Source organism: Numida meleagris, chromosome 4 (assembly GCF_002078875.1).
Source record: "Numida meleagris isolate 19003 breed g44 Domestic line chromosome 4, NumMel1.0, whole genome shotgun sequence".
NCBI classification, from domain to species: Eukaryota; Metazoa; Chordata; class Aves; order Galliformes; family Numididae; genus Numida; species Numida meleagris.
Window position 1 is genome coordinate 64,633,603 of NC_034412.1, and position 20,035 is coordinate 64,653,637.

General features: G+C 37.7%; 1 long non-coding RNA gene across 1 annotated transcript in view; it reads left to right on the forward strand.

Moving 5' to 3' along the window:
• LOC110398644 overlaps positions 1 to 6,415 on the forward strand; it is a 7,671-nt gene extending 1,256 nt beyond the window's left edge. The window contains exons 3-5 of the long non-coding RNA XR_002438519.1: positions 727 to 934; positions 1,068 to 1,214; positions 4,684 to 6,415. This is a non-coding gene — a long non-coding RNA (uncharacterized LOC110398644). The remainder of the gene's footprint in view (positions 1 to 726; positions 935 to 1,067; positions 1,215 to 4,683) is intronic.

The window sequence follows — 20,035 nt, forward strand, 5'->3', positions numbered from 1 at the left end:
AGACAAGTCTCTGGCTTTTGGGAGCAATTGTGTTGACTGTGGCATAAAGGCTTCATTTTAAAACTAAGCCAGTCAAACACCCTGTTGTAAAAAATGGTAAGTTCTGCTCCCTTCCATGCTCCTTTCCCTTGCTTTGTGACTCAACTGAGCAGGAACCAGTTCATGGAACTGCACTGGAAACCCACAGAAAATGGTTTCCTACTTCTTAGGTTCCCCAAATTGGTTTCCTATAGGGTCAGAAGAGACCCAGAACTAGCACAGAGTGCAAAGACCACAAGTGCAAAAGAAGCAGTACAGGCACCCATTTTGGTCCAACCAATCACTGGTCTGGATTATCTAAGATAACGTCTTTTCAAAATGTCATTGGAAAAAAAAGTAAATTGGCAGTGTATCCTCCAGCTGCATTTGCAGAAGATATCAGTGCCTCCTCTAAAATACCCTGGTGTTATTCAGTGTGTTATATGAGCAGATCTGATGCTTCCTTCTACAGTTACAAACATTTTCTTATTTCCCTGCATCTATGCTTCTCCAGCTCTATGCATCATGTTCTAGAATGTCTGAGTGTAAAATGGGGTGTCAAAATCAAAACTTATTGGATCAGCATCCTGATAATCAATGAATAATCTAAAGAACATTAAGCACTACTGAAAATCAGATCACCTAAACATAGAGAGCTGTTACCTACTTTTGAGTTTTGCTCATGGAAGTCTCTTTTCTTGCACATAGGAGTTGGCATGCAGCAAGGTGTCTTCCACTTCCCACACAGATCCTGGGCAAATTTGTCATTCGCTTCTCTTCTCAGTCCCAAAATAATAGAAAAAGTTTCTTGCTTCAGTTTACTGGTAGTTCTCCCTGAGACTCAAGAACAGAGCTGAACAAAAGATGGTGACCAAATTTTGGAGAGTGTAACAAACTGATAGGACTGAAATTCACGGTGAGCTGATTCAAGAATTTTCCACATTATAGTTCACAAAAACAAATGAGAATGAATCCAAAATTGCATCTAATGTCTCCACCAGGTGAAGTCTTACATTAACATTTGAAATTGCTTCTGCATGTTATTTCAGATTATTGTGCGAAATACTTGATAAAGGCTATGAAGATATTTCAGACAGGATGGCATGAAGAGGTTTTGTTGAACGTAGGTGCAGTTCCTGAGTATCATAAAGCTTTCTCCATTCCTTCTGCCATCCTCGCCAGCACACAAAGCCAAGGTAAAAGTCATTTTGAAGTTTTCTCTTGAGAGGAGTCTAACAATCACAGAAGAAATAGGCTTGAATCTAATTAAAGGCAACAGAGTTTCTTTGAAGGACCTCCCTACTGCTTGAGGAACAAAGGAGACAAAAAGAGTAACGCCTGTGTGGTTTGCTGTACTTCCAAGGAACTGTGGAAAAACAAAGTGCCACTGGGAGCACTGGAGGGTGCAGAGCAGCACTGTCTCCTCACCAAGCACTTCCTGTCCTCAGAACCCGGCTACTGCTGAGCTGTGTGCCGAGGGTAGCACACTCCCTCTCCATTACACATGTTTAGGAGCTACTAGTGTGCTCGTAATGCAGGCCTGGTCTGGCCCTGAGGCGGAGAGGTGATGGTACCTCTGAGACCTCATTTTGCAGAGACCCGCGAGCCTCGCTGAGCTCTGTGGGGCCGCCCTGTAAGGCGGGAAAGTCAGCGCCTCCCTGAGGTGGCACGATACCTGCTGTGTCCTGATACCTGACGCCATTTCAGGATCGCCCGTGTGACGGCGCTGCCCTGGCAACGTGCCCTCAATATGGCCTCCCTGAGGTCTCGTCTGCTCCAGGCACAAAAATCTGCGAAAAGCAGCCAGTATTACCCCTGGGTGGGCTCAGGGAAGGGATTTTAATGGACATCCCCGGGCTGCACGAGGCCCGAGCGGTTTGCTGCCTGAATGCAAGCTGATTTGCTCCAGGAGAGGCTGCCGGTGTGCTGGCCAAATGCACTCTGTAAGCAGAAATGGGAGGAGAGAGGAAAGAAAAAAATCTTCACCCATCTCCTTGCTGTTTGTGCTCAAGGCAAGTATTTGAACTCTTTCTGCCATATCCAAGCAGCATATAGCAAATAAAGAGAAAGAAAAACAAAACTAGGGTGTTTTTGAAGTTGAGATGGGGTGGAGGTGTGCCAGGTCTTTGTGAGAGCTGGGGGCAGGTGGCACATGGCATGGCTGCGCTCTTAAGTGTGTGGAGCTCAGGCTTCTCCAAGCTCCTGCACAATGTGTCCTGTATCCTGCAGCATCGCCCTCTGATGCTGCCATGCCTGTACTGATGATACAAGCTGATTAGATTTGAAGCTATGATTATGTAGTGACACTTACTGCATTTCCAGAATTTTGTCTGTTTGAATGTCAGGTAATTAAATTACAGTGCATTGCACTGTGTCAATTTTAAATCATGTTTCAATATATTCACCACATGTATTAGTTCATTATGCCATTTAACTCTACTGAGCAGAAGTTTCATATTCTTGTACAACTCTCAACCAGCTAGAGCATAAATAAGCATCATTTTGTTTTAATACAAAACAAGAATTTCCTAGCAAGTAACATCAAAGGTCCATCACAGTAATTGCTGTGAAGGATAAGACTAAGGTAAGGACACTTCCACTTCATATACTTCTAGCGTTACTGACATTTTGTGTTGAGGAGACATGCTAGGTTGGTAGTAGCTGTATTTATTTAGTAACTATCTGACCTTCTTGTCTGCCTTCCTTGAATCAACATAGTTTCCAATAACTTACAACTTCTGTTGGTGAGTTTTACAGATCTGTTTTTGTGACATCCTACATAAAATTTCACAGACTTATGAAGCTCACTAACAAAAGTTGTAAGTTTGTTAAAGGTTACATCTATTGTAAAAATAAGCAGACTTATAATTTTGCTTCAGTCTCCTGACAAACTTAAAGCACGAAGATCTCCTCTTTCTGTATATAATACCTAATTAAGCTGAAATTAAGACTATGACATGCAGTTGTGCACCTTCCTTTGTGGCTACATACATGCAAGGGAGGCAGAGGGTCTTGCCTTTTGTGGATGGATATGCTACTCCTTTTGTAATGGCTGCAAATTAGCCAAACTTGCTTAATTTCTCCCAAAGTTAAAGCAGAAGTAAAATAACTTGTACTGAGCTCTAGTAGTAGAGTTAGACCTCAAGTGAGCTAGTGAATTCTATCTAAATCCGGATGTGCTCCTACTGCAGGCAAAGTGCACAGCCATATCAAAAACAGTAGCTTTTCATACACAGCTCTTAACTAATTTTACTCAGGTAAAATTAAAAAATTAAAAAAAAATTTTACTCAGGTAAAGTGAGATTACATTGGGCAATCAGAAATCCTTTTCTTTTTAAGCCTTGTTATGTAAGCTGTGTGCTTCAACACAGAATGAGAACTCTTACTTCCCTCCAGTTTGCAGTGTGTCAAGCTGAATTTTTTGGAGGATCACCTTTTAACATTTTCATCAAATTTTTACTCCTACACATTCCAAATACAGCCCTACATGCTCATTGGCAACCTTTTGGGGGGGAATGAGTCATTTTAAGCCTAAGTGATTATCTATTATAGCCTTTTTTCTTTCCTTCTCCAAGACGTGGAAGTGATGGAGTTACTGTCCCTGGAGGTGTTCAAGAAACATGTAGATGTGGCACTTAGGGACATGGTTTAGTGCACATGGTGGTGATGGGTTGATAGTTGGACTAGTTGATCTTAAAGGTCTTTTCCAGCCTTAATGATTCTAGGATTCTGTGATTCTATTTTTTTCAATTTTGTAACCATAAAAAAAAAAAAGTTAAAGGCTAGTGCTAGGTACAGAAGAACTATTTTCCAATTAATATAAAAATCCAGATTTTCATACTTGAAATCACCTCAGTGCATATGGTATAGACACTTTAAATTATGTGTAACAACCAAAGATTTAGTGGAAGTCATTTCCAACTCTCAACCTGAAAAATTACATTTACCCATGTGAGTAGGTTTTTCTCTGTTTGGTTTTCCTTGTGCCTATTTTTTTATTTATATAATTTGAGAACCTTCTCACTCCCCAGTTGTTTCTGTTGTGGGATGCAAGTGTTGGAATAAAGTTTACAGTATGTTTGTTACTTTTATTTCATTACTCAGGGCATGGCTCCTTAGCAGACTGCAATCTATGCTTGTTCATTAAATTTTTATTAGATCAAGCAGTCAGTATAATAAAAATAAGCAAACAGCACAGTATAAGTTAATTTCCAAAACCTTTATTGTCCCCACTGTTTGTCTTAAACTACTTCATCAACACCTAGTGTGCTTCTTTTCTCACTTCTATGTAGGATACTGTGCTATTTTGTATCTCCAGTTTCAGCATCTCGCAACTGTAGTGTTGTAGCGAACTAACTTTTCAAGCAGTTTTCATCATGTGCCCGTACAGTATAAATTAAAAATGGGCACTTTTTTGTCTAGATACCGTGAAGTTCATTTTAGGGATGATTATTCAAGTCCAAACTCCATTGTTCAGACATAGTTTTTATAGAAAGACAGAAAAGAGCAAGGAGGTAGCTATAGAATGGATATTAAACACTTGATTGAAGCACTGCAGTGGAAAAGGGTACCAATTCCTTGGGACAGAATACTAGCTGTGAAGGAAATTTTGGTTGAGTAGCTTATGACAATAAATCAACATGTGCTGAATTGTGTTCATTGTAGGTATGGATCCTAATCTCACATGACTGCATAAATCAAGAGCAGCGTTATTGATGACTGTAGACTCACGCTGGCATAATAGCAAGTAAGTGAAAGAAGAGCTACCTCTGCTGACAGCCAGAGATTCCAAAAAGAATCCCTAACTATACACACGCTTTTGTTGTCTGTGGTGTGCAGGAGGGGACAGAAATGAATGCATGTCAGGTGAAGAGAGGGCAGAAGGGGAATATGCATGAGAGTACTGAAGTGTCACTGCATCACTGATCTTAATGGCAATTAAAGTTGCATCAGTAGTCTGTTACAGTTGAGATTTTAACAGTTAATTTGATCAAGTAATTCTTATGGATTTCTTCTATAGTGTACAGAATCTTAATGTATTTTATGTTTTATTTTACTAATATCCGGATTGTAAACATCTTGCAAGTGTGAGCCAATACCCCTGTGAATAGTACTTCAGTAAGACTGCAAGGGAAAACAAATGTTTACAAATGATAAGACTTCTAGTCTACTTCTTCCACTATTTTCCTATACCCAGTTTTGGAAGAAATTGAAGGGAAACTTGGTTGATAACCATTTATGTGCATGGCTGTAATTCACGCTTAATTCACATAGAAGTTGTTTCAGAGTGTTACTATCAGCCTGGAGCTTGGAAATTTAAATCAAGTGAATGATAGTGTCTTTAATGTCATTCATTATTTGATGAAGGTTAGGGAAATAAAATTCCTTCATTTTTCCACTAAAATAAATAAAGAGAAAAATTTATAAATGCAAGAAATATTCTTGCATTGGATTCCTCCTTCAGATGAATGAGTGAAGTTTATGGTGAGAAGGTATGGAATGCATGGTTTTTGAAAATCCAGCAACATTAGGACCACATTGATAATTATCAAATTTCTTATAAGTCATGGCCATATTTTTCTCCTCTGCTGCTTTATCCCCTCTATTAATGGTGTAAAGGACTAATGGATGGGATGTGGCAATTGGCCACTTTATTTTTTAATATAGTACAGAAAATTATATGAGGAAAAACTTTGGTTCTTTACTCAGAGTAAATATCCAGTAACTTACTGTTTCAATTTCTGTAGGCATCAGTGGGATTAATCTACACAACATTTTAAGCACAATGACCATGGAGAAGTTCTGGTTCATGAGATTATTCTTTTGCTCAGTGTCTCTCATGTCTTCTCCCTCCCTGATCTAATCTGATACACTGATTTATTTAGATTTAGATGGAAATATTAAAACAAGTGAAAAGTATTGTCATTCTTGTCTTTTGCTATGAAGAAAGAGCTCCATGCAAATCCTGCTACTGGAGCCACTGCCTAAATTTGAGTTATGTTTATGAATTCCACAAAGAGCATTACAGTTTCAATCTCTAGTTTCCAAGTGCAGGCATGGATATTACCAGAGTCAGCTCAAAGCTATCAATCATTAGAAAGCTTATTGAGTGTTCAAAATAGTTCTATCAATATCTCATTTGCTGTCTGATCTAATGCATAGGCTCTAATGCCAATGCAATGACTCCATCTTTCAAATGATAAAACATGATTTCTTGCAAGTATTTGTGAAAGGCTTATATTTTTATGTTTGGCCCATTGAGTTAGATGGATGTGTTTGTCCTACTTTGCTGTTCAGCTGATAGCTGTGAAGAAAAATTGCTCTTACAACATGTATTTCAAGACCATGTAAGAGGAATATCAAAATAAATACTTCAATTAAATATTTCTCAAAGTTAGGCTTGTGGAATGGCTTCATGTTATTCTAAGTTAAATGGCAAGCATTGTGTTTATTAGACAGAGTCAAAAACCTGATATAGTTGGGTGATGTATAATAGAGATAACACCAGGCAGTGGTTATAAAACTCAGCTCCAGATCCTGCTCTAGTTTTAACCTCTTTTTTTTACCTGGAGACTTATCGTAGTATAATGATGTATAGGAACCGTGGCATGGGTGTAGGCAGCTTTTCCCATTGAGGAACACTGGAAAGCTTTTGCAATCACACAGGACCGCATTATGATTTGGATATCACATATGAGCAAATCCAAATCCTTCCCAGTCTTCTCAAGAAGACTTCTTAGATTGGTTACTCAGGAGTCAACGAAAGTACCCATATGATGATTCTCTGGACCAATGGAAGTAGAAGATGGACAGAGATATATTTCTGTTCTTTGCATTCAGTGGCTGGCACAGCTAAGCTAATGTTTGAAGGCAGAAGGGTTTATGATTTGCTGCTGGTATAGGCCAGCAGCTAATTACTCTCTCTCTACTACAACAGGGAAGCAGGATGGAACTGCCTCTGACTAATTTGCAGTCACCCTTGTGGAATGCTCTAGTGCAAAAGCATGCTGTTCTAGACTGTTGCGGTGACATTGTCTAGCCCTCAGTAAAATATGCAAACACTAAACACTGGTAATGTCTTAAGGGGATGAGAGAGCTTTGCTTCCCTAGGAAGTATATGCTAACAGTAAACTTTGCAATACAACTTGGCATCTGAAACAGCATAAGAAGATTGGAGTCACAAGGAAGTAGATTTTCACAGAAGTGTACAAGCCTTCAATACTGGGTTCTGGATGCATCCAAAGCCAAATTCTGTGTGCCTTTACATAAAATTGTAAACTAATTAACTCCTCTCAGGTGCAAGTATGAAGTTATGAAGTTGAAAGCAGATTTCTTATAAGATGGTATTTCAAAATTTTGATTAGGCTCTAGGAGCAGGTAAGTTGTATGTAGTCTCAGACAAAGCTGTGTCCTGGGATGAGCAGTCATGCAATGAAATGATTTTAAGATGACTCGATGACATGCACTTTAAAAATGGCCAACTAGAAGCATTCTGGAAAGCCTGTCTTTTCTGTCTCACTCTCCAAAGAGCAGATCAGTGTACCTCTGGAAAAACAATCAGGAAAAAAAAGACCCATAAAGTTTACTTTCCTAGAATTGGGATTAAAATTACTTGATTCTTAAAACCAAATTTGCCTTTCAGAAATTCAATCTCAGTTTTGTACTTTTTGAATGTTCCCCTTATTTAGTTTTTTTCCCCTTATTTCTTTTTTCCTTTTAGAACTAAATATGCAAACCTTCAAATTTTAAATAGCATTTAGTATGGAATGTTAAAAAAAAAAAAAAGTTTAAAGATACTGACACAACTTCAAAAATATTTTTAAGAAAAAACACATTTGAACATACTTGTTTTGGACCAGAACCAGCCCTTTACGGACAGCGGCAGGGAAGAAAGCAAAATCAGCTCAGTTTGGAAGTGATGTGTCTTTAGCTCTGGGTGATCTGCTTTAGTGTCTTTTCTAGTAAAAAAGGGGTTATATGTCCTGTGTTTCTAAGACGTGCTGTCTTTTCTCTAGCAGAGGATTCAGTATTTCAAACGAATAAAAGTCTGTTGTTACGGTGTTTGAAATAAAAAATCAGTTTTGAATTTTCTGTTTTGTAATAACCTTACTTGCAACTTGGAGTATTATAGCTTTGTGCTGCCACTGAGACTTGGGGATTATAAAAGTTAGTTCAGATCTGGAATGTGTTGTTTTTCAGGTGTTGTCAATAGAACTGATATTGTAGATCTGAGGGTTGAATAATTAAAGTGAATGCAAAACAACCCATATGCAACCAGGGCATGGAAATCTGTGCTTTTGATCAGAAGCATATAGGAATGTTGAACAGCAAATGAATGTTATAAAAGCCACAGATCAGGAAGTGCAGAAAGTCCTCGAGAGCACAGTACACAGACCTGAAAAACTAATGTGTGTCTCACCTTTCTTCCGAGGGAGAAGGGCTAGGACTAGCCCTTGAGAAATGTTACATTAACAACTGCATTAGAGATGCAGTATAAATTAGGAACTGTTCTGGTAAGCATGAATAAATAGGAGCGTTTGAAGTGATAAAAAAGTGTAATACTGTTACATATTTATACAAAATAAGGAGTATGTAATGCTTTTTGTCAGTTTCCTCTGCCTGACAGCACAGAGTAGAAGTGACTCTGTTAAGCAACTGTTTATTGTGGATAAGCAAAAGCCAATTTTTTTACGTATGCATATATATGTGTATAAATTCTGGTTAGCAGGTGTGCACCAGAGTGGTGCCATGGTTAGGTTATTTCCTAGAATCCACAACCAAACTCTTGATGCATTCTGATTAGGCTCTGTGTAAAGATCATAGCAAGACTCTGCTTTTTCCAAAAGCCTTAGTTTGGAAGAGCAGGAGAATTATGGAAGTAAAAAGTGAATAAAAATGACATTTCTAGCGGAATTTTTCATGACTAGTTAATGGACTGAAATATTCATAGAATCATACAATACAGGGCATTCTGTTTATACATCTTTTCACATTTTATTTTGGCTGTTTTATGCAGGAAAAAAATAGGGAGTTTATCATAGTTCTTGGATGCATTCGGTGCAACATTGTAAAATATTTCTAGCTGGTGCATGGTTTCCACCAGCAACAAAAACTGTGACACTGTTATTAAGAGTGCAAAACAGGGTACTGAGAGGACAGAAAATGCCACACTTTAGACTTCCAATGTGTAAATAATGGAGAATAATAACAAAACCTTTCATATACAAATACTTGCAATTTCAAGCAATGTAAGATTTATTTACAAGTATGTGTATGGGTGTTTCTGTTCATGGATGTAGTTTAGTTGTGTGAAGGAATCTCTGGATAAAGCACGATGAGCTAGTCAAAACATTGTGATACACCAGTTATGCAGAGTCTGCAATTTCATAGTAGTGACTCTACAGTTGTATTAGGATATCTGGGCTGTGAAGTGTTACAAAGGGTTGTATCTTTTTTAAGGTGAGGCATGTTGATTGGAGGAAATGTTAGGATGTAGTATTACATTTTCTACATAACCTGTTTCCATAAATAAGCACTGAAGACAATGGGAACATTCTTTGAAAAAATACCATATAAGGTTTATTTTAGATACAGTAGAGCACAATAAATTTGTATGGGCAATATATATCTGGAACTAAGATCTTTTGTTTTCATGACAGTGTTTTTTGTTACAAAATTGTGAGTATAAGCATGTTACCACTCATCTACTCTTATGGGTTAGATGTTTGTAAAACAGTACGGGAGATGTATAATGGAGATGATTCCGTACTTGTCTTTTGCATGGTGGATGGTAAGATATATATGTCATTTCCCTTTTGTTCTTCTGCGTGGAAAAATGCAGATATAGTCCCAAGTAATCACTGGGTCATGCTAATCTGAATCTAGGGTGATGAGAACAGGACTAATGAAACTATAGAAGCCAGCAGTCACTTCTAAACTGGAAGATGACTCTTTAAGGTAGGCAAATGTCACGGAGTTATCTAAGGATCTGTGTCCGTGACAGGCGGACAGCAGGCCCAGAGGCCCAGAAAAGAGAGAAAATAGGGAAAAGAAAAAAAAAATTTCAGTGGTTTAAGGGCCACAGGCCCGGACTGGTCAGGCAGCTAATGCAGTAGGGGACCCGCGGGCCCATGCCCTGGGAAAGACAAAGGGAAAAAGGGAAAGGTAGGGAACTCGTAGATAGATCTAAAACAAAACAGCGGCACCAATCTGAGGAGAAATGTTAATTTACTAAATATTATATCGAAATTGAGGCCAATAAATCAAACAGAGAGAGTTACAAGCTGAGATTCTTACACCGTAAGCTACAGGGGGACCACGTGCTTCTCAGGAAGGTAGAGAAGGAAGAGACTCCTGGTCTGCTAGGCGGCTTCACCAGCCCCTCCCAGACGCAAAGACCCCTGGGGAGTGCAGCTCCTCCCCTCCCCCTCGGAGAACCAAAACGCCCAAAAAAGGCAGTCCGCAGGACATTAACTCTTTAACTGCTAGTGCTTTACGTGATTTTATGATGTAGAATACTGAAAACAAAGAAATCACAAAACCATGACAACAAAGCAAGCACACTATGGGTGCCAAACATCTCTGCTTGATTTTATTGCACCTGGTTGATTATATAAGCTACCATTGCCTTTGAGCTAAGAAATGCGCGTGCTCTGTTTCTGGGAAACTCCAGAACAATGTGTAACTATATACCTTGTTTGAGAAATTGATAGCATTATAGGAAAGACGTTGGTGCCCTTTACACAGAAACATGTCAAAATATAGACAGTTAATACCTAACTTTGTGAAGAGAGTCGAAGTATAATCAGAAAGCACTTATTTTTCAAGGACTTGGATTGCAAAGTCAGATTCCATAAGCTGTATACTTTCCATGCCTGCTTGAAGTCAAGAAATACTGAAAGCATGTAGAAAAATCAGTAATCATTTGGTAGCCTGTGGGGCTGAACCAAGAAGCTACTGGAGATGTGAAGAAATCTTGTACTGAGGTATGTCCTGCAAACGTCTTCTGTTGTTAAATCCTGCAGGACTGTTCAGTGACACTAAAATCTAATTACTGAAGTGTAATGTCAGGTCTAGTGGGAGATTTATCATTGCTGTCAACAGAAGGAAGCCCCAAGAACCTGTTTTACCTTTCTTGTTCTTGTGTGTGGTTTTTATACTTCTGTGTGTTTGTTTTTACCATACACATGAATATATTTTCTTTTTATCTAGTGTTCTTCAGGATTTAAGTGTTAGAATCTTAGGGTTTGTAATAGAGATTTGATTGTGCCACAGAGTAGTAAGAACATCGCAAAAGGATTTGGTGAAGCACCTCCAACTATACTGAATTATCAGTGAATTAATGGAAGAAGAAGGAGGTTAAGAGTAGTGTCCTTTACAGTCCTGCAGTGTTTTGGAAAGGTTTAACCCTAACAGATGAAGTGAAGATGATAAATCACACTGTCAGTTTTGACCAATCGAGCAATGAAATGGCAATAAGAGGATAGTGCTTTCTCGCTGATCCTTTTCCTTTTTTTTTTTTTTTTTAAATTTGCAAAAAAAACATTGCCAGCAACTGCTACTTTCTTTAAGGGACTGACAGTTATTCTCTTTTGAGATGCTTTACATCCTGTAGAAAAAGTTTTTGTTTTTTTATTCGTAAGAGGGACATATTCTCTGAGTTAACAACTGTGATAAGAAGAGACTGTAGTTTAGCTTGAGTGAGAATTGATATGGGTGCTTTGTCTAAACTGTTCAACTACACTTCTGTTTGTTTTGAACTTACTTTGTATCCTTATGTGGATATGCTCTAGGAAATCAATTACTGAAGAATCCCTCAGAATTTTATTTGCTGGTAAAATGACCTGTTCACAAAAGAAAATATAGATTTAAGGACGTAATTGCTTTTTTAAACAAATGACCACGTGTCATCTCTCAGTTGGGAGTGGCAGTTGAAAGGATCATCTTTCTTATTTGTGACCATCAGACATCTTCCACTGAAGTCTGTAGAAATACTTTGACTGACTTTAAGAGACGGACTTCAGCTACAAATGAAAATTTCATCCTGACATACGCAGAATATAAAAGTACGCTTTCTGAGACTCAGAAAGATCTCTGTCTGAACAGAATCAGTTTTCTGATGGAGCTGTAAACCACTTGTGGCTGACTATTGGGAATGATGGGTGCCTGACAGAAGACTTTCTTCCGACTTCTTTATTTGACTCCTAAAGAGATCTCTATCTTCTTGTTCATGTTCTCTTCGATGAAGAAGCAGTGATGTGGTTCTGCGTGTAGGCAAAAAGTAATGAAACATTCAGAACCTTGCTTATCATGAAGCAGAACTCCAACAGCAATTTTTGAGCTCCAATATGGCAGGAATTTTGAGGAGAGATGCCATAGCTGGAACTTTCTGGTCTCTGAACTGTGGTGGAGATTAATTACCTGTGCAGTACAGGATGCAGGTGCTGTAAAACTGTTTTCTTATAACTCTGCAGTGTATTGGGAAGGCTGTATCCTTAGGGGAGCTACGAGTATACACATGGTTTCTGGAATTGCAGGAGCTTTCATTTGGCTCTGAATGATTTATTCATAGAGGTGTTAATTTGAAAGATGAAAAAAAAAGATTTCAGAATTCTAACAATGCATAAACAGAATATTTTACAGTATTTCTAGTTAATATCTAATGAGACAACACATCTTTCCTGGGATTCCTGCTTCTAACTCCAATTATTGTTAATGAGAATTTTATGCCCTCTGCATTAAAAAGAATATGTTAGGGATACTCTCTCAAGCAACAACCTGTGGCTATATATTCATATTTAACACCTCAAAGGGAGATGAAGATAGTGTGTGTGCTTGTATGTCTGTAATTAATATCATCATCAATTATAAATATGGAAGCTTGCTGTAAATTTTGAATCTGGATTCAGCTAGGGACTCTGAGCATCCAGCATCCCAGGCTGTTTGAACTGTAGTAGTTAGTAGATAATCTCTCTGGGATGTATGCTACATTTTTTTATTACAAATTTTAGCTGTAGCAGTAGCTACGTTATTTCAGAGAAATAAAAAAGACATCTGCTACAAAAGCCCATCAGTGTAGCCCATCTGACTGTATTGAGTACAGTATATGTTATGTATATTTTACAGCCTCAGGTTAATGGAACCACCTAACTGCTGATATGGGAAAATGTCTTCTATGCTCACAGTGAAATATAGACAAATCCATAGCAAGTTACTGAAAGTCACATGTGGTTACTCAAGTTTGACCAAACAAAAAGTAATTCTTGTCTAATCAGCTGTTAATCTAATGGGATTAGAGATGATTAAAGAAATCGTAGATTCTTTAATTAAGGTAAATGTAAAAATGACAATTTATTTATTTAAAACCACTACCTTCCTCTGAGCTGATGGTCTGCACCAGTAATTGGTTTCATTGAGTTTGCACCTGTAATTAGTGTACTTCCACCTGACTATACCCACAGACTTACTTAGAATGAGCAGTCTCTAGGGATGACCTTGAGCTGTAAGTGAAGACGTTTCCTTTGCTGTTATATTGTTGTTTTCTGCAGGGAAAAAGAAAGCAAACAAACAACAACAAAAAACCAACTAACAGAAACAATCAAAAACCCGCCTGATGTTAGAATAGCTTGAGCCTAGTGTAAGTGAAATTCAGACAATACGGTCATGTGCAGATTCTGCTATTAAAGTTTTTTATATCATTTACTGAGATCTATAGTCAAGCAGTTCTCTTTATACCCTTGAAAAATGCCAGTCATTTTCAACACAGTTATTTACATTAATTTACAATGTAATCTATAAAAATACAGTATTTCACATTTTGTATGCATGCCAGATTCTTTTAAAAGAAATATATAGTTGCTTTTTTTCCTTTAATTCAAATTAGATGTCTTTGGCATATGGTGAAAAAAACTAACGTGTTCATAGAGAATCCAAGGGTGTATTCTTTTCATTTATATCTATATTCAAATTCAGTGATATTTAAGCATCGACTTTTCTATAAAAGTAGCAGACAAAGGATGTTGTCTTTCGCTAGTAGTGTGGCATGACCTCTGAAAGTGCAGTTGCCACTCTGCTATTGATTGCTAAGTTTCTGTTTATTTATATCCAGAAAATATAATTGGGAACTAGTCAAGCAAGTTGGAAAATGTGCTTCTCAATCTTTCACCTACTCTATTAAGTACATTGGTTCTTGTTAAGCTCTTTAAGCATCCAGAAGTTCTTTCTGATTGTCTTGGACTTGGTAAATATTTTCAGATCTGAGCAACTCAACTTTCTCATCTGTGCTGAAAGAATCCATCTCTACAGTTAAATCCTTTTACTGTTTGTGTTTTCTGAGAAGTCTAGTCTCATGGGTGTGCTGCAGTCAAGACAAATGTGCAGATGAATGATCTAGTTTTCTATGCAACAAAAAAGATTGTTGCCAGAAAAGGGGCAGGTAGGGATAATGGCTTTTACATAAGACTTAACAGTATTTTCCTTGAATGCGAGGAAATCCAGTTCACCTTGCAGTAGTGTTTTGAAACATGCTTATCTCATGAAATAATGCTAATCATTAGTTCTCTCAGCTGGAATAAGAGGAAAGAGTTGAGGTTAGGAGACAGTCTTCTGGCTTTCTATTCCTTTTTCTGAACAACAGAGAGAGTTTAACATTGCATTAGTTGACACTGAGAGTATGTTATATCTTGTCAGCTGAATATTTAAGATACTAATCTTAATCTGCTTTACCGATCTACCTAGGGAAATCTGGTTCTTGCTCTGAAAACTGGCTTTATGTCTTACACTAACTGGTCAAAGAACATAGTTGAGAAACAGTACTTCAAACTGGGACTGCTGCGTGTTTTCATGTGTCAGCCCTTTCTCCTCATTTGGTTCAGGATTGAGGATGTTTTAGTGAACTGTCTAGTTCCACATATTGTTCCTTTCATGTGGCTGTTATGTGTTGAGGTTGTGTACAAACATTTTTCCAGGCTAAGTGTAGGTTGTTGGATAGAAGAACATAAAAGTGTCCCATTTTCAGATTATTCTTTGAGATTCTTCGTTGACTTCTGAAGCTATTCTCACAATCTGAATTAGCTGTTGAAAAGATTTTTGCCTTTGGGAACAACCTGAAGGTCTTTGTATTTATTAAGATTTGGCATGGGTGGGAAAATAATGTAACATGAGAGAACATTTGTGTACTGCAAGAAAGGAGAGCAGGCTACTGGGGATCCTAGTAAAGCTATAAAAGCTGGCTAAATTGTAATGGTGCTACTGAAAGGATGTCACCTTACCCACAATAGATGTCATGAGAACTGTTGTCACATTTTAGTGAGTGGTAAGCTACAGAAAAGCAGAATTTAGATGCATCCTCTTGACAGGAATGTTCACAGCACATGAAATTATCTGCGTGTTTTACAGAGGCACAGGACCAGAGAATAAGATCTAGTGTGAAATGCCACGATTTTAAGGAAAGGTGCACACAAACAGATTTTTTGCAAAGGCAAAGCTGTCATCCTACAGTGATTTACAACTAGATAATTAAAGGAAATGATGATACAAGACTTATTCTAATTTTCAAATCCTGTAAGCTCATTATCACACATAATTGAATTGTGTAATAATACGTAATTTTGTACTTGAAAGGCAGAAATAGCCGAAGTACCGAAGTACATCTTTTTTTTTTTTTTTTTTTTTTTTTTTTTTAGCAATCTGAGTGCTCAGCACCAGTTCCTTCAAGGGTAAGTGAAGGAAGCACTGTAATGCCTAATTCTGGAGCAGTTTGCCTATTGGGAAAAATTATTTCTAATGCCCACCAGAGAGAAGTTGACTTATTCACTGAAACATCAGGGTTGAAATCTCATGTTTTTTTTAAATCTCATCTAATGTAGCCATAGATATTCTCACTGTGCATATAACTGTCTAAATCCTTTTTGAATCTTGCTAAACTTTTGTTCTTAATAATACCTCCAGGAAAACTGCCACAGGTTAATTATGTACTGTGTAGAAATATTTATCTTCTTCTCTTCAAAAATTGCTTGTGTTCAACATCAGTGGTTTGGTTTTGTGCTATAAATTGTGGTAAATACTAATGACCAATTTGTATTCACATTTTTATTATTTTGTATATCTTTATGTTGGGCTTACATGCCTTTCATTTCTCAGTCACACATTACGAGACTTTTGAAGCTCTTCTTCCATATTCTAAATCTTTCCATTTCAGTTGCAAATGTCTTTCCTTAATACTTATACTTTAGCGGTGAACTGGACTGAGGATAAGCTGTAACTCACCAATCATTCTGTTTTCTCCCAGTAATGAAGTTAACCACTGAAATTCAATCATGTGCTTCACTGGCATTCAGAATAGAGAAATATTTCCAGTTCTATCCAAACACCTTCCATTACAGTGGTCTGATCTCTTCTGATTTATTCTTTTTTTTCCGTTGTGCACCATTCTGAACCAGTCTTATTTGAGTATACTGGAAAACCACTTCCCATTTTCATATTGCAAAATTAGTTTAGTTTTCTGCTGCTTGCTGTTGTTTTCTTTACCTCTGGTTAGTATTACTCTTAAATTCTGTTGTGCTTGTTTCAGCATTGTGTCTTTTTCCTTCAATCTAGAGAGGAAGGCATGTTTTTCAGTGCAAGTTTTGTTATCTTTTCATGGGTATTAGTAGTACTTGCTATCACAGGATGCTTAAGCACTCTACAGAGATCAGCAAATTTTAGCAGCAAATAGCATGTTGCTGAACAAGATTAATGAAATACTTTGACTGAAAAATGAACAAAAGGATAGAAAGAGAACCTTACTTAGAACTATAGGTTACAAAAACAGCTCCGTTTCGTTATTAAATTCAAGTGAATGCCTAATTTGCTCCTCATTTATTTAGAAGACTGAGTTCTTCAACTATGGTGAACACTTGGAAGCATCATATATTAACCCCAGATATTTTTGAGGACAAAAGCAGAGATGAAGCAGTTCCCCAGTAAGCCTGACCATATGGTTACACTGACCTACTGAGAACACGCTGTGCAATCCCTACCATCTGAGATCTCCAAGATACGTTTATTAGTATCTCCATTTTCAGTACTCCTTTACTAGCAGTATTGTTTGTTAAATAATTTTGGCTGCTGATGACCCTGACTGAGGGAGTAAGAAGATATGGTGGTGATATTGCTAACTTGAACATTGCTTGAGAAGCTGCCAACTTTCACTCTGTGTACAGTGAGAGAAGTTGTCACTATTCCCAGAGTTGGAGTCTCATTCTATACAGTCAGCAATCTTTTTGTGTGTGTCTCTACTGTCTGAATTGAATTTGTGACTTGGAGGATTGCCTTATGATGTTTCTGTAATTAATTGTTTCAAGTACAGTTGGAACTTTATCTGGAAAAGGATACAAACAGCAAGAGGCAAATTTAATCTCCTTAGTTGACTGAGGCTATGGATTTATGATTGCCTTTGCAAATAACTGGTAGCTTCAAAATGTTCCTAAGTTTATCCCCTCTCTCTATAGAGGTTGCCATTCCTGTAGTCTGTCTGAAGAATTCATAGCTTTTCTTGACCTACTTCAGGCCAGGCCAGCTGGCCTGAAATAGATAAGGAGCTATCACTTGTGTCTTTTTGCCAGGAGAGCTGTAGGGACAAAAATCCCCAGCTGGTGTGTGGATAAGTTAAGGATATCCATTGTCTGTCCAAGTTCTAGTTGTTTGAACCAGCGAAGGTCTTGTACAGTTTTTCAAACCCTCTTGTTTAGCTTTCAGTTGTTTCAAAGACAGTAACGGAGTTTAAAGTTGTTTTTGCCTATAGTACTTAACTTTCTTTGAACATAGAAAAGATCGTTCATATTAGACTCCTCTCACTTTTTATTCCATTGTATGTGTTAAATAATACCTGCAAGCACTGTATGAGTGCATCAGGCATGGCACACTACTGCCTGAAAACAGGTCAGTATTGTCACCAGTGTACTTGTGTGTGCCATTCCCCACTTCATACTTGGTCCTTGCCTGAATAAATTGCACTTACAAATCACTATAAAATGGGTGATTTGTATTGCAATGAGCAGGAAGCTGAGCGGTGGTATTAAATAACACTTGACAAGCTCTGTTAAAGTTTCTTCTCCAGAAAAATCTTGCTTGTTTTTGGACTTCAGGTTATTAAGCTTCATGAGCAAAATGTTAAGTATTGTATTTATATTCTCTATTAAGCATATTGTGATCCTTTACATCCTTCTTGATGTTACGGATTATTCCAAGAATTACTGTCTATGGAAGATTTTCTTGTTCTTTGGTGTGGAATCTGCTGGAATAATTAAAGCTCGTGTCCTAGATTTCAAGGTCAGTGCATAAGTAACAACACATTACATTGTCAAGCCAGCAAGCCCCTCAGTTTGTGAAATTTTAAAATTTTGCTCTAAGCTGTTCCTGAATGTACTGTAAAAATTGGGCAAGTCCAAGCTAAAATGATCCTGATATCATTAGGCCAGATCAGGTTGTTTTCATTACAGATAATTGCTTTTGCTGACCAGTGCTAAAATTAGAGATGACTTCATGTAAAATGAGGACTGCCTCTGGTTTAATAATTATATTTCTTCTAGCAATAGCGCATGCATCCTTTAACCTCTCTTTGCTTCTTTTTGCATGTTTCTTGCAAGATTACTGTTTATCCAATAGTCTAGATCGTTGCTGCATTTGTGTTTTTTTTTAATTTCCCTGCACTTGTAGTTTAATTAGGAACAACTGTGTTAAGTACTGATAAAGAAAATACAAAGACTAAGTTTTGTAGAAGATTGGCTGTGTTGTTTACATTATTTTACAAGGTTTCTAAGCAAGTAATGACACATCAGCCATCAATTGAAATCCGTACCCAGAGAGATGCTTAAAAATGTTAGTGCTTAACAGAGCTCGAAATACCCACCTGTCCTCCATTCTACCCTGCAATTACAAGTTGAATGAAAGGTAGACTTTTGTAATTATTTGCATTTCAAACACTATTTGCAAATAACTATCTAATTGTTGATATTTTCTGGAGCTTTGTTCTAGGTGTTCTCAGCAATTTGATAGAACAAAATTCAGCATGCAGAGCAAAATACAAGAAATAAAAGCTGTCTTGGGGGAGCAAAAGCATCATTTTAGAAAATAAATTAAAAAATTAGGAAATAGATAACACCTGTGTTCATTAAAGATGCATGGTATTTCTGTTGTTCTAGAACACTGATATTTGCTGTTTGCGAGCATAGGACCTTTCTGTTTTTGAACTCTGACCATGGTATCAGTAGTGGTTATGGATGAAGCAACAACACTTTTTCTTTATTCCTGTCCAGTACTCCAGTGATGAAGATGCAAGACCTACATAGAATAGAAAGTTAAAGGATAGTCTAGATTAAGTCATGACTAACTATAATATAGTTTATAAGTAGAGAATATTAGGCTTTCTGGATCAAGCTTACCATTTAGATTAGATTCAGTAAGAACTACATTCAACAATGCTAAGTAAATGTATGTTTCTTTCATCTTCAAAGCATGTAAACAGTTTCAGTTAATACATTTCTGGTGATGTAGCCAAAGATTTTTTTCTTTAATGTACACAGAAGTGAGGCTTCTGTAAATAGGCAGGCTAAATGCACAAAGTGAGGAGATAGCAGATACAGACTAAGAACTGTGAAAATCCAGCTTCAGAAATTTGTACTTAATACTGGTTCAAGGTTCCTGGTTCAACTAGCCTGGTTCTGGGCTGCATTAAAAGAGGAGTGGTCAGCAGGGAGAGGGAGGTGGTGGTCCCCCTCTACTCGGCTCTTGTGAGGCCCCACCTGGAGTACTGTGTCCAGGCCCGGGGCCCCCAGCACAAGAAAGATGTGGAGCTGTTGGAACGAGTGCAGAGGAGGGCGACCAAGATGATCAGAGGGCTGGAGCATCTCTCCTATGAACAAAGGTTGAGGGAACTGGGCTTGTTTAGTTTGGAGAAGAGAAGGCTCCGGGGAGACCTCATTGTGGCCTTCCAATACTTGAAGGGAGCGTATAAACAGGAGGGGGATCGATTGTGGGT